We start from the raw sequence: 10,651 nt of genomic DNA on the forward strand, positions 1-10,651 counted from the left end.
GGAGGATTGCACTTTGATGGGCAGCCTGAGCTGAGTGAGACCCTGTGTTGTGTAGTTTCTTCTTTGGAACTAAATTGTCCTTTATGGAGAGAGGAGGGGGACTTATGGGGCCATCTCTCATGTTTTAGAAGCAATAAACACTGTATTAGTCAGAAGCAATAAACACTGTATTAGTCAGGGGTCTCTAGAATCACAGAATTTACAGAATAAATATCTTTCCAAATACACACACACACACACACACACACACACACACGCACATATATACACAAACACATATATGAGAATTTATTGGAATACCTTACAGGCTGCAGTCCACCAATGGCTAGTTATTAATGGAAAGTCAAAGAATCTCTGAGCTTCCCAGTGCGAGGAGGCTGAGTGTCTCAGCTGATCTGCTGGGATCTCGAAGAATGAAATGAATGTGCTGACAGAGGTGAGGGCAAACAGGCAAAGAACACACCTTCCTTTTCCCATCATCCTTATATAGGCTTCCAATACGTGTGGCCCACATTAAAGTTGTGTCTTCTAGCCTCAATGTCTGGATTAAAGGTGTGTGCCATCCAGCACTAAAGTCCAGATCAAAGGTATGTTGTCTTTCTGCCTCAAGATCCAGATCACGTGTACCTTCTGTTTGTGGATTATAGTTCCTTCCAGACACAGTCACCTAGAGGGCCAGGAATAGCTGTCACGAGCACTTAATGCAGAAGAGGAGGAAGGAGTCTGTAAGAACTGGCAATTGCCTGCATATTGGGCCAGGGAGTTCCAGGGACTTTGAGTCACCATTTATTTAATCTGTCCACACTATCTGGGAGAATAGGTGTTTGCTCATAGCCCGCCCCCCCCCCCCCCCCAAAGCACTGCAATACCTACCACTCCTGGCTGCATGACCTTAACAAGTCTACTGTGATCAGAATTGTTTTGGTTCATTTAGACCCGGAACTTCATGGCTCCTCCCACCCCCCATGAGGACTAGAAAGCCTCTTCCTCTTCTGTATCCAACTGACCTGCCAAATCAGATGCTCACATGAAGGATGCCACCCATTTGCGCTAGTCTACTGTAATCATTTCCTTATACGGACAAGTTCTTTCTGGGCAAGTAGCTTAAGCCTCAGCTGTCTCATCAGTCACAGCAGGGGCAGGACAACTGCTGCCTTAGCAAAGTGGCATGCCATTCCTTACCATGTGGTGAAGTCAGGCATGTCCCCCTAGTTCATGGATGTTCCTCCCTCAGGCTGATGTGCTTGCAGCTTCTCCCAAAGGCATGTGTGTGTTCAGGAGCCAAGTGCAGTATTGCATTTCCCTGGGAGATGTAAACAAACACTAGATAGGGCACCAAGGACAAACCGAGACTCAATTGCAGCCAAGTGCAACCTGATGAGACAGTACAGTTTAAAATTTCTATTTCCCAGCAGCATTTCTCTGGAGCTTTGGAGTCTGTCCTGGAAGTCACTCTGTAGGCCAGGCTGGCCTGGAACTCACATTCACCTGCATGCCTCTGCCTCCTGAGAGCTGGGATTAAAGGCGTGTGCTACCACTGCCTGGTGAGACAGAACATTTATTGGGCTCACCTAGACAACATGTTGCCCGGATTGGACTTGAACTCATTCTGTAGAGGAGGATGACCTTGAACTCTGGTTCCTCCTGCTTCCACCTCCCAAGGGCTGTGCCCACCATGCTCGGCTTAGGAAATGCTCTCATAAGAAATGCGTTATTCTTTTCTGTTTTTAAATTTCTTTAAAGCTATTTTATTTATCATTCTTACTGTTTGTGTATGCTGTTGATAGAGTTTCTTTCTGTTCTGCCTGGTTCCGCCACCCTTCGGTCCCAAATAAACACACAGAGGCTTACATTAATATAGACTGTTTGGCCAATGGCTAAGGCTTCTTATGGGCTAGATCTCTCTTAATTATTAGCTCATTTCTATTAAACTATGTATTGCCACGAGGGTGTGGCTTACCCATAATGCTCATGGCATCTCCCTGGTGACTCTCTGCATCCTCTTCCCAGTATTCTCCTAGTCTGGTAGCCCTACCTATACTTCCTGCCTGGCTTGCACCCTGCCTGTCCATTGGCTGAAACGGTTTTATTCATCAACCAATAAAAGAAACATATTCCCAGCATGCAGAAGGACCTCCCCCATTAGTAGCATGTATGTGGAAGTCAGAGGACAACTCTGGGGAATCAGTCAGTTCTCTCCGTCCATCTTCTCTTGGATCAAAGGGATTGAATTCAGGAAGACAGGTTTTGTGGCAAGTACTTTTGCTCCCTGAACTATCTGCCATATAGTTAGCTTTCCTCTCCTCCCTCCCCCTCTCTCTAGGTCTTGCTGTATAGCCCAGGCTGTCCTGGCATTCACCACATAGCCAAGTTAGGCCTCAAACTCAGCAGTTTTCCTTGCTTAGTCTCCCAAGTGCTGGAATTGCAGGCACCTGCCCATCATACTCAATGGAAATGAATTATCTATAAGCCAGATCTCTTAAGACACATTCAAATTCCTTAGAAAGAGAGAAGGCAATTTTGTCAGTCAACCTTCTGTACCTGTGACAAAAACCCTAAGACACTGGACTGGAAGGGGGAAGGACTGACTTTAGCTTCTCCTTTCGGTCCACAGTCACTTGGCGCCTGTGTTTCTGTAGAGAAATTGGCGACTGTGCTGGGGAACACACTTACTCTATTGGGATGGGGGTGGGAGGCATGGCAGGATCCCATTATTCTCTTCAAGAGCACACCTCAATGACTCCTTTTCTACAGTTAGGTTCCATCTCCTGGAGTTTTCACCATTTCCCAGTAGTGCAACCAACTGTGGACAAAGCTTTCAACACATGATCACTTTATGGATATTTAAGACGCAAGTTGTAATAGCATTTGAATCTTCATCTTGAGGACTCCAGTTGGTGACATTTAAAAAATATTAATAGTTAGGATCCAAAAGTCTGCTCTGTTTGAGAAGGAAACTTAATTAGCATTGGGGGGATGCTGAGGAAGCTCGGCAGGTTAAGGGTGTGCTGCCCAAGCCTGAATCAGTTCAACCCCCAGGCCCCACATGGCAAAAGCAAAGAACAGAGTCCCACAAAGTGTTCTCTGACCTCGACACAGGTGCTGTGACACATGCAGACCTGCACACACAGCAGAAACACACCCAATTTTATAGCAATACGTGTAGTAGAAAGTACATGACAGCACCTTGCCCAGGAAGACAAAATTGAAAACAACGCAAATGACCACCGGAAGTAGAATGGATGAGTAAATTCTGCATCGTTCTAATGGGATCCCACTCAGTACTAAAGTATAAGCCACAGTCTGATGTCATGTTGTGGATGAGTCTTATGCATAATGTTGAGTCAAAGAAGTAAAACTGAGAATTATGTGTGTTGCCACTTATCTAAAGGTCAAGAACAGGCAACACCATCTATGTGAAGATGGGGGAGAGCCATGTCCAGGGGTGGCCACCTGGGATAATGTTGAAGTTGTATTTTGAATTCGGATTGGGGTTACCCAGATGTTTTCTTGGAAAACTCACTGAGCCATACCTCATGATCAGGCTGCTTTTCTATGAGTACTTGATAGAAAGTTTTTGGTTTTGTTTTTGTATTTTTAAAATAGCTTAGTGTAATTATGATCTGTAACTCTCAAGATTTGCTAGACAGTTTTGCATAATGATAGCTGAAGGTTATGTTTATAATAATAATCCCCACCTCTAGCTTTTCCACCCACAACTGCTAGGTAGTAGGCTTTTGTTATTTTTCCTTAGTGCTTACTTCTCTAAGTATTTCTAGAAATTTCCAGAAAGGTATTACTTTGGTGGAAACACCAGTTCTCCAGGAAGTTTTCCTCTGAGAGTCCTGAATGTTGGGTCAGATCTTCATAGCTAACCAGAGATGTTGTTACCTCTCCCATTCTCTGCCCACCACCACTGACACATTTATCCTCTTTAGTTATTGGCTGGCTCCTGTTGTCCTTCTCTGAACTCTTGCTTTATCTCCCGTGAGCCTTGGCCATGGTGCTGGCAGATGTGCCATATGAGCCTTTAGACACAATTTGGAGCTTTCCCATGCCCTCACTCTTCTAAGGCCCATGAATGCCCTGAGAACCATACAAAGAGGAAGAATAAGTGCTGGACATTGTACTGGAACCCCTGATCCTCTGACAGTGCCAAATCCTAACCACTAGACCCAGGGGAGAGGTCACTGGCCCTTTGAGCTCCAGACCTGATTGCTCAGTCAATACTACGGAAGGCTAAGTTCTTTATTCTTGGCCATTGCTGAAGAGACAAATTAAGAGTTCCTGTCATCCTGCCTGTGTCAGGCTTCTCCATGAGATGATTCTATATGCTCCTGAACCCCTGATTACAAACAAGGCTTTATCCTTTCCAACCAACAAAGCTGCCAACTCCTCTTAGTTTCCTCGAGATGTTACCGACTTTGGTACCGAGGTTTCATCCCTCCAGATCTTCTCAGTCTTGGGAAAATCAGAAAGATTTGTCAGTCTACCCACCTAGCTTTTTGGGCTCAGGATAGATCCCATTTGAGATAGCCAAGCATTTGTTTAGCTCCCCCAAATCTTCCATGGCAGTAAGGCTAGTACGCCCACAGCATATACAGAGCCGTCGAGGATAACATTGGTTATGTCCACATGCAGGCCCACTGGCTGGACATTGGCAGGAACACTGAGAAGTTGAGAACTCAAAATAAATAAACATTACCAGACACAGTGGTAATTTATAGTGTTCAAGAGACTGAGACAGGAGGATTGCTGCCAGTTCGGGACCAGCATGAGCTTCATACCCAGCACTAGCCCAGAAAGGGCTATATTGCAAGCCCTTGCCTCAAAACAAAGAAGCAAACATAGGCCCACACTTTTCAATGAACTAAATCTGGCAGGCACAGTCCTTATAGTCCTTTTTGGCAAGGGCATCTAGCAATGCGCCTAACACATCCCACAAATTCTTACCCACTGGCTTTCCTGATCAGCTCATGCAGCATAAAAATTAGGCTCTGGAGGAAGTCAGCTGTGTAATAAAGGTCACTCTCAGATGGTTATCAAAGTGGGAAGTGGACACTGATGGCTGCAGCCTGAGGGTCATGGGTATTTATTTATCAGGACCGGCTGCCAGGTCAAATGGAAGGCTCAGTGCTTTTAGAGTAAGGTCACATAAGGAGAGAAAGTTCTTATTCTATGTCCCCGATGATGAAATGCATAAAAGCTTGGGCTGATAAAACACAGTTGTCTGGGAGGTTTGTCACCTAAGCAAAGCTAAAGAATAATGAAATGGACTGGTCAGTCCATTGGTCTCACAAGGGTTATTTATACACTGACAACTGCACTAATGTGAGGAATCGGTCCTTAGATGGATTCAGATGAATAACAGTCTGAAGTGAATTTGTTTTCACCAAGGATAAGATAAAACGAAAAGCTATGTGTGGTGGTGCATGCCTATGTCCCAGGAGTTAGAAAGCTAATGCCAGAAGGTCACAAGTTCAAGGTCGACCTGAATTACATAGTGAGACCCTGTCTCAACAAGCAAAGCCTAGAAAAGGAGGGAGGGGGGATGGCATGAAAGAATCGACTAAAATATTACTGCATTAAATGTTCTCAAACAAGCTTCAGTGCTGAAACCCGTGTTTGCTTTTGATATAGAGTCTTTCTGTGTGAACCAGGCTGGACTTTAATTCTTCCATAGCTCCCCCCCCCCCCAATCATATGCAGCTGAATCTAGATTTCTCTATACAATATCCCAATGATAGCTAGGACAGAACTGAGAATTCCCTTCTATCACTGGTAGGGGGCGCCCTGTCACTACAATTCTTTTACACAGGTCCTTACCAGATCCAGCAGGGGGACTCAGGAGCTAGCTTTCTTTCTTGCTTTTTTCCTTCCTTTCTCCCTCCTTCCCCCTCCCTCCCTCCTTCCCTCCCTCCCTTTCTTTCTTTCTTTCTTCCTTCCTCCCTTCCTCCCTTTTTCCCTTCCTCCCTCCCTTCTTTTTATCTCTCTCTCTTTCTCCCCTTCTTTCTCTCTTCCCTCCCTCCCTCCCTTTCTTTCTTTCTTTCTTTCTTTCTTTCTTTCTTTCTTTCTTTCTTTCTTCCTTCCTTCCTTCCTCTCTCCTTCTTCCCTTCCTCCCTCCCTTCTTTTTATCTCTCTCTCTTTCTCCCCTTCTTTCTCTCTTCCCTCCCTCCCTCCCTCCCTCCCCCCCTCTCTCTCTTCCTTTCTCCCTCCTCCCCCTCCTTCTCTCCCTCCCTGTCTTTTTTCTGAGCCTTAAAGGGAAAGAGACTATAGCTTTGAGTGGTCCAAGCTCTCTAGGAGGTCTCTCCTCAGGCAGGGGCCAGGTAATGGGAGTCAAAGATCAGGCTTTAAAGAAAGAAATTAAAGAAGATACCAGAAAATGGAAAGAACTTCCATGCTTTTGGATAGGTAGGATAAAAATGGCAATCTTGTCAAAAGTAATCTACAGATTCGATGCAATCCCCATCAAAATCCCAGCACAGTTCTTCACGGACCTTGACAGGATAATAATCAACTTTATATGGAAAAACAAAAGACCCAGGATAGCCAAAACGGCCCTGTACAATAAAAGAACTTCAGGAGGCACCACCTCCTCTACTACAGAGCTATAATCCTGAAAATAGCCTGGTATTGGCACAAAAATAGACAAGTAGACCAATGGAATCTAATTGAAAATCCTAATATTAATCCACACACCTACGAACAACTGATTTTTGACAAAACAGCTAAAAGTATACAATGAGAAAAGCATCTTTAACAAATGGTGCTAGCACAACTGGATGATGGTGTGTAGAAGACTGCAGCTAGACCCATGTATATCGCCATGCACAAAACTCAAGTCCAAATGGATGAAAGACCTGAACATAAATCCAGCCACACTGAACCTCTTAGAAGAGAAAGTAGGAGGTACTCTTGAACAAATTGGTATAGGAGACTGCCTCCTGAACACAGACACTGAGATTGACAATTAGTAAATGGGACCTTCTCAAACTTAGACGCTTCTGTAAGACAAAAGACACAGTTGACAAGACCAAATGGCAGTCCACAGACTGGGAAAATAATTTCACCAACCCTTCATCTGACAAAGGGCTGATCTCCAAACTATACAAAGAACTCAAGAAACTAGTCAACAAAACACCAAATAACCCTCATAAAAAATGGGGTACAGAACTGAACACAGAATTCTCAATAGAGGAAATCAAAAAGGCTGAAAGACACTTAAGAAAGTGCTCAACATCCTTAGCTATCAGGGAAATGCAAATCAAAACAATTTTGAAATACCATCTTACTCCTGTCAGAATGGCTAAAATTAGAAACACCAATGATGACTCATGTTGGAGAGGATGTGGAGAAAAGGGAACACTCCTCCACTGCTGGTGGGAGTGCAAACTCATACAGCCATTTTGGAGATCAGTATGGCAGTTCCTCAGGAAAATGGGAATTAGTTTACCACAGGACCCGGCAATCCCCCTCTTAGGCATATACCCAAATGATCCACATCCATGCAACAAAGACATGTGCTCAACTATGTTCTTAGCAGCATTATTTGTAATAGCAAGAACCTGGAAGCAACCTAGATGCCCCTCAACTGAAGAATGGATAAAGATGTGGCACATCTACACAATGGAATACTACTCTGCAGGAAAAAAAAATAATGGAATCTTGAAATTTGCAAGCAAATGGATGGAACTTGAAGAAACCATCCTGAATGAGGTAACCCAGTCACAAAAAGAGGAACATGGTATATACTTGCTCATATATGGATTTTAGACCTAGAGCAAGGGATCACCAGCCTATAATTCACACCACCAGAGGAACTAGGATACAAGGTGGATTCTAAGAGATTCATATAAAGTCCTCACAGAAGAGGGAAGGGACAAGTTCTCCAGAGCACATGGGGAGTGGGGGGGCAGTGAGGGGAGAGGGAACTAGGAGAAAGATAAGGGGAGGAGAGGAAAGCACTTGCAACTAGGAAGATTGAGTCAGGGGAGGAATTGAAGACAGAAGAGAGAGAGAGAGAGAGAGAACATAAAAGAGGGGGCCATCATAGGTTTGAAGAGAAAACTGAACCAAAAAAATGTCTAGAGACCTACAAGACTGACTCCAACTAACAATTTGAGCACCAGTGGAAAGGCTCCCATAAATGCCCTTCCCTGATAATAACTTATCCACCATCACAGAGCCCTCATCTAGTACCTGTTGGAAACAGAAGCAAACACCCATAACTAAACACTGAGTCGAACTAGAATCTAGATGCAGAGAGAGAGAGGGGACAAGACCAGGTTGCAGAAACACATAGAGACAGCTGCCCTGGACAAGGAGGAACTAACAGGCCCCCAGACTGATAGCTGGGAATCCAGCATGGGATTGATTCAGACCCCCTGAACATGGGTCTCAGCCAGAAGGAATGAGCAGTCTAAGGGACTTCAGACAGTGGAACCATGGTGTATTCCTGGTACAGAAAAGGACCTTGTGGGCACATCCCCCATGGAGGGATACTCCCTTAACCTAGAGGCAGGAGAGAAGTCCTAGTCCTTACTTCAAATGACTTGACAGATTTAGATGACCCCCTCCTGGATGGCATCACCCTACATGTGGAGTGGTGGTGGGGTTGGATGGGAGGGGAGGGTGGGAGGGTTGCATGTGAGGGGGGAGAGAGAGAAAGAAGGAGGGAGGAAGGGAGGGAGAGGGAACTGGGATCACTATGTAAAAATAAAAATAAATAAATGGGAAAAAATAGACCTAAAATAGAGCACTAAATGATGTTGACATTATTTGCAAAACTTTATCAGGCTTTGTAACTTTATAAGTACTACAGGAAAATATTTCTCTTATAAACTTCTGCATCATTAACATTTATTACTAGAAAAAATGTAGAAAAACATCGTCTGTATATGGCTATGACTATGGATGTTAAAGTTCAACTTGAAGGAAAATACAACTTATATGAATTTTGTTGTTTTTAATTTTTGAAGCCCGCTCTCCCTATGTAAATCAGGTTGATCCCAAACTCATAGCAATCAACCTGCTTTTGCCTCCCAAGTGCTGGGACTAAAGGCGTGTGCCACCACCACCAGGAGATGTATGGAATTTTAAAAGTTATATTGGAACTCAGTGAGCCATGAGCTTTCTTCTTGTTATAATTCAAATACTTAAAGAGTTGTACCTTTGTTCTGCCACTTTCCATTCATGGTGACACCCAGGGAACTTATTTTTTTTTTAACCAATGATCTTTCAAAACTGTTTGTGTGCTTTCTAAGTCTTATATTTATATTATTGATTCAACTTCTTATTTTTTTCTTGCTGTAGGATATTAAGGTTTCTGTTGAAAGATGAAAAAAAAAGTCAGCTAAATAGAGAACTAAACAGCAAGCCAATATAAAACATTTCTCCATGGTCTCTGTTCCAGTTTCTGCCTTGAGTGTCTGCTCTGGCTTCCATCAGTGATGAACTGTGACCTGGAAATGTAAGAATAAACAAATAACCACCCCCTCCAAGGGGAAAGAGACTGGATGGCTGGTATTGCTTCCTATCTTCTCAACCCAGAACTGTATGTGCTTCTCATTTGTGACTGTATCCAAGCAATGTTTATTTTCCTTTTATTACTAGTAAATATTGCCCTTAAGAACTGCCCACACTCTCTGAAGTTCATCCTGAATGTATAATGCTATGGGCAACACAACAGAAAAACGGGGTGTGAAGCCCATACACATCAGTATCAGTTACAGCAGGGTGGTGATGGCACACAAGCCATTCAGAGGCCAAAGGGGGTCAGTAAAAGTTGGAACTCAGCAGTGTAAACCTGGTCACAATCCTGAGGCTGCAGACATCATAGGCCTTGATGGTGAAGGTATGCTGAATAGACATGATGCGCCCATCAAACTGCCTTCTGAATAGCTCTGTTTATCCCCATGTTAGCACTGCTCTCAGCTTTGGTCAGAGAAGAGCTCCCATTTGCAGAGGGCAGTGGTTACTGCAGAGACGTTTAGCTGGTCACAGTGCTGAGAATGAGAGGCTCTTGAATGTTCAGGCCTGAAAGGGACACCCATGTCACCCTTTCCAAGGCGCAGGGAGCAGCAAGAAGGGGCACAAAGAGAGTAAAAGTGAGTGGAAGAGGAGGGATGGTGAGGAACGGCGTCTTCCAGGCTCACAGTGGCTTTGAGTAACTGTCCAGGATGTGGACTGGGCCCACCAACATCTGTTGTGGAGTGGGGAGGGTCTCACTAGGACCAGGCTCTCCCTGCGGATGTATGGATGGTTAATGGCTACTGGGAGAAGGAGAGAGATTTTCTTCCGTGGTGTAGCCAGGTTCCAGCACATCTCTCAGTCATGCTCCTGTAAACAATCCTGATTAAACTCATCAAACTCCCTGGGTCATACCCCCAGCATGGAAGTAGAAGGGAGCCTGGAGGGAAAGGAGACAAGATTAGTGGGAGTGGGAGGCAGTAGATGATAGGAAGTGAAAGAGATAAAAGTATATGCACATATGAAAATAAAATGCCCATTTTTATGTGTAATTCTATATGTTGACAACATTGCTTTTATTTTATTTTAGTTTTTGAGACAGGGTTTCACTATGTAACCTTGCCATGCCTGGAGCTTACTAGATAGACCAAGCTGGCCTCAAAGTCAGAGGTTCATCTGTCTC

Source organism: Phodopus roborovskii, unplaced genomic scaffold, assembly GCF_943737965.1.
Source record: "Phodopus roborovskii unplaced genomic scaffold, PHOROB, whole genome shotgun sequence".
NCBI lineage: Eukaryota > Metazoa > Chordata > Mammalia > Rodentia > Cricetidae > Phodopus > Phodopus roborovskii.